Consider the following 5123-nt stretch of genomic DNA (forward strand, 5'->3'; position numbering starts at 1 on the left):
CGGAGGATTCCTGAGAAACAAGTAGATACAATTAGTTACGTTATTTAGTTTTAACACTAGTTCTGTAATTTGACACTAAAGTGTCCTGAGGACACTTTAGTGTCCTGTTTCTCACCAAAACTTTGGAATTTTTTGGGAAACCTAGAAACAACATTTTTACACCTTGTTTCAACCATAGGTTGGTTAAAAGTCAAAAAATAAAGGGGATTTTTCATGATGTCAAAACACAAGCTATATTAGAAATTTGACAAAAAAACTCTAACTTGAAATTTTCATTGAAATTTGAAGCTGTTTTGTCAAAAATCCCTTAAAATGCCTATAACTTCTTGAATAAATCATGTTTTTCATGTTTGTAAAAGTCAATTGGTAGAACTTGGGGTTTCAAAACAACACAATCTCCTTTAGGTCCTAGTTCCTAAGCTACTTGTGAACTATAACAAAAATCTCATAATTACCAAGATGCTGAAAAAGAGAAAAATTTCGGCCTTCCAAAGGTACTTCCATAAAACTAGGGTTATGTTAGTGCAAATTGGCAATCGAAAATGATTATATAGTTTAAAACCAAGTTAATACATATTTTTTGGGGTCCCAAGCTCAAGTAAATACAAAGGTTTTAGGTGCCCAAATTATGTTTGTACAATGTACCTTAGCGGAATTATTCTATACAGACAAAATGTTGCAAGTTTACTAAGGAATGTAATGCGTATGACTCAAGAATCTAAATCCACAATTTTTGTTGTGTGTAGTTTTGACATTTTGAAACAATTAATATTTGTAGCTTACTAAGGGGCCTTTACCTATAACTTTAAGATCTCAATGGATAGAGTAAGCATTGTATCACCTTAAAAAACTTGCAAACACATTAAAACAATGAATTGGTTTGGATACAAATGGATGCTAAAAAGTGGTGTATGAAACACACACAACTTCCTACTATTTTAGACACTCTCAATTGAGTTTTATTTCATGTTAAACTTGGCAAAATCTTTGACACAAATATGAAATAATTACTTGGAATTTTTCACAGGGCTTAGTGATTTTTTTGTCTAAGCTTATAAGGCGGTTTTCTCAAACCTGAGTTGCAGTCTCATGCAAGTCCTATTTATGGGTGTAATTCCTTATCGTGCCAGCATCCAAATTGCAAGGTTACATTTTTTAAAGACACACTAGGTCACATATTCAAACTCCTCAAGAGGGATTTTGAATATGTCTTTCCTAGCACAAGTAGCATTTTATTTGCATCGTCCGAAAAAGGACACTTAAGTGTCCTTTTTTGGTACCAAACTAGTGTTAAATCCTGAGAAAACCTTGTTCTGTGGGAGGGGATCATCACCTGTGCCTCGTAAATGAGGAAAAAAGAGGTGATTCCATGGACCAAGTGCAACTCTCTTCTTGATCTGACCATGTGACTTCAGGTTTGGTCAAATCAGTTTATCTAGTTTAGACTTGACTCGTTAGAGTAATTTCCTCGTTAGAAGATTTTTCCCAATTGGCAGAATCGCCTGTGCCTTCCGGGCGAGGGGAGTTTTCTGAGCCCGGTCTCATCTCGGAAGACTAAGATTCCTCCTCGCGCTGTGTTGAAAAATACAAGTGAATAGGGTGTGTGTGGGAACAAGCTCTTGGATAGAGGCTGTAAAAGAGGAGATGTAATTGTGAAAGAACCTGTGAAAAGGTGAGAAGAATCTACTGGGAGAGAATAATGGGTAGCATGAGAGAATTTAGGAGTGTGGAGATATTCTGGGAGATATTCAGGGAAAAGAGAAGAGGTGGAGAGAATCAGGCAAAAGGTGGAGATATTCTGGGAGTGAATCATGGAGAAATCAATGGGATTTGATGCTTGATGTAAACTCTATAAATTGAGGCATAGCCCTAATGAGAATTTGCTGGTTTTTGAGTATCCATGCCTACATTAATCTATGTGCTAATTATTCACTAATTATGTCTTAATCACTTGCTAATCACTTTGTTAATTATGTTGATTCTAGTGTTTGATCCACCATAGCTCATCATTAAGCTCAAATTTCAACATGGTATCAGAGCCATGCCTAGAATTAATCAGATTTATGAGCCCATTAGTGAATTAATTAGGTAATTAGCAAAAAAAATCAATTTTTAGTGAGTTCTTCATCTTCCCCTTCACCCTAAGCCAATGGAGGGTCTCTAGCACCTTGCACACATAAAATTAGGGCACAAGCTTTATACACAAGCTAGCTAACATCTCTAGCTTCAAGCTCAGCAAGACGGCGTAGCAAACCGCGCAGAAACGAAGCAGAAATCAGCGATTTGGTCGGTGCATTTTTTCTGGAGGAGAATTGAGATTTCTTCAAGCTCACTTCAAATTGCTTCAATTTCTCTTAGCCCAAGGGGTAATCAAGCATGCTCTACAAGCTGGTGAAGACAGAAATCAATTTCATCAAGTCTACAGAGAGATCCAAGCTCTTCATCAAATCTGCAGGTGACTTTGGTAAAACAGAGATTAAGCTTTCATTATTTGGTCAAATCTTGTGTTTCTTGGCTTAATCCTCTACTAGACTCATTGCTATTGATGCCTTTGAAAGCATTTGAGCTCATTTGAAGTGGAAGGCACCAGATCTGGACTCCCCGCATACTCTGTTTTTTGCACACAAAACAGAGCATTAATTTGCTAATCAATGATTAATCAGTGCTAATCACTATACTTTGGTACAATTGAGGGTTCAAATTAACCATTAGGTATCTGATACAGATCCCTATAACTTTAGATTTCAAATAGGAGTTGGTTTGATACTCCAACCATCCCGTACAAATTGGTTATCCTTAATTTAATGTAATTTCTGGTAAAATTGTGCTGATAAAATTGTGAAAATCATCATTTTGCCTTCAACCCTTGGTTAATGCCTGTAAATCTCAATCAAATTCAAGATTATTCACAGCCAGAGTTGCATTTGGAATGTGCATGAGAATGAATGCTATATGCATTATGTATTGGGCACATTGCATCAGTGTAAAAATAGGAACAGACACTGCCCTTGTCCAAAATAAGGCGAGGTAAGACCTCCCGCATAAATTTGGGTTTGCATTGCATAATGATACAAGACAAACATAAAAAGCCCAAAGGAACTGTCAGCAAAACATTGAAACATGTTGCTCACATGGAGCAAAATGACCTGACGGACGAGCTCATGGCTCCAGCCATGAAAGAAGAAGAATATCTCTTCCCAAGAAGAGGATCGACACCAAGAAGAAAAGCTTAAGGAAGACATGGACACGAGAAGAGAAGCTACCACAAGAAGAGAAGCTACCCCGAGAAGACTGGAAGAAGAGACGGACGCGTGGAGAGAAGCTGCCACGAGAAGAAGACTAAAGAAAAGAGAAGATGTGAGGCTCCAAAGAGTGAGGAGCCATGTGAAATTCTCTGAGAGAGAGAGAGAGAGAGAGACCCCACAACCCAATGTAACCTGCCCCAATAAAGTAAAACCACCTCTGAGCCACCGCCGATGATGTAGGCCACGTGGTAGATGTATGTGAGCACTTTAGTCAAGGTCGCGGGCACTTATAGTAGCCTTGGACACATAGAGAGAGAGAGTGTCAAGGAGTATGGAGTTTAGGGACTTGAGGCACTGGTCACGGACTGTCAAGTAAAAAAGAAACTTGATACAGGGTCCACGTGTGCTGAGATAACTTGAGGGGAGGAGTAGACACTGGTCGCGGACTATCAAGTAAGGGGAGGCAAACTTGGTATAGGGTCTAGGTGTACTAGGATTATTCACTTGAGGGGAGGTGTTGAAAAATACAAGTGAATAGGGTGTGTGTGGGAACAAGCTCTTGGATAGAGGCTGTAAAAGAGGATATGTAATTGTGAAAGAACCTGTGAAAAGGTGAGAAGAATCTACTGGGAGAGAATAATGGGTAGCATGAGAGAATTTAGGAGTGTGGAGATATTCTGGGAGATATTCATGGAAAAGAGAAGAGATGGAGAGAATCAGGCAAAAGGTGAAGATATTCTGGGAGTGAATCATGGAGAAATCAATGGGATTTGATGCTTGATGTAAACTCTATAAATTGAGGCATAGCCCTAATGAGAATTTGTTGGTTTTTGAGTATCCATGCCTACATTAATCTATGTGCTAATTATTCACTAATCACGTCTTAATCACGTGCTAATCACTTTGTTAGTTATGTTGATTCTAGTGTTTGATCCACCATAGCTCATCATTAAGCTCAAATTTTAACACGCTGAATATTGATTAAGCCTTTAATTCAATCCCTTGTAATCATTCTATGTTTCTAAAAACAAGAAAATATTTATTTTCCTTGCTTTGCCTAGTGAGAAAAATTTCTAGAGAGTGGTAAATCAATATTGGGATTTGGATAAACAAATTCTATAGATATCAAAAAAATGTTTTCCTGAAACAGGAAATCAAAATAGATTTTCCAAGGTGCAATTAAAATTTAAAAAAATTGATTTAGAAGACCTTAGCCTAAGGGTCAAGATTTTCGAATTTTTTTTTATTATGGTCCAATTAAGGTTCCTATGGACTAATAAGATTAATCCAAGTGTTGGGACAAGATAAATCCAAAGAATAAAAGAAAATACCCAAAAATCAGTAAATGCCCACATAAGATGAAGAGTTGACTAAGTACTAGGTTTATTAGTTAAAAATTATGAAGTATTAATATGTAAAAAAAGAGATATTTTGGAGTAATCATTTATTTTTGACACATGGGTAAGGAAAAGGGGGCCCTTCAAGGAGGTGCCTATTTCACATGTGTGGATTAGTTTTAAACTAAAAAATACTAGGATATTTTTATCTCTCCTCTCTCGTAAATCAAACCAAATAAAAAAGGGAGCCAAACTCGTCCAAAACTTGTCCGAATTCAACCAAGCTAAAACTGGAAAATTCTAGAACTGAGTTGGACTCAGTTAGTGGCCTCCCTCACCTATAAATAGACCCTCATTCTTTTGTATTCTCATCTGTGAACTAAAATATGTCGGTATTACTCTAAGTTAAGCTTATTTTCTATTATCCTCTAAAAACCCTCTACAAATTGAAGAGATTGAACACCATATTGGGGAATATGGAAATTTCTCAGTAGTTTGGGACACGTGGTCGAATCTTTGGATTAATCATAACTTGAACACC

The sequence above is a fragment of the Cibotium barometz genome, chromosome 51 (assembly GCF_041138505.1).
Source record: "Cibotium barometz isolate CiBa-2024 chromosome 51, ASM4113850v1, whole genome shotgun sequence".
NCBI classification, from domain to species: Eukaryota; Viridiplantae; Streptophyta; class Polypodiopsida; order Cyatheales; family Cibotiaceae; genus Cibotium; species Cibotium barometz.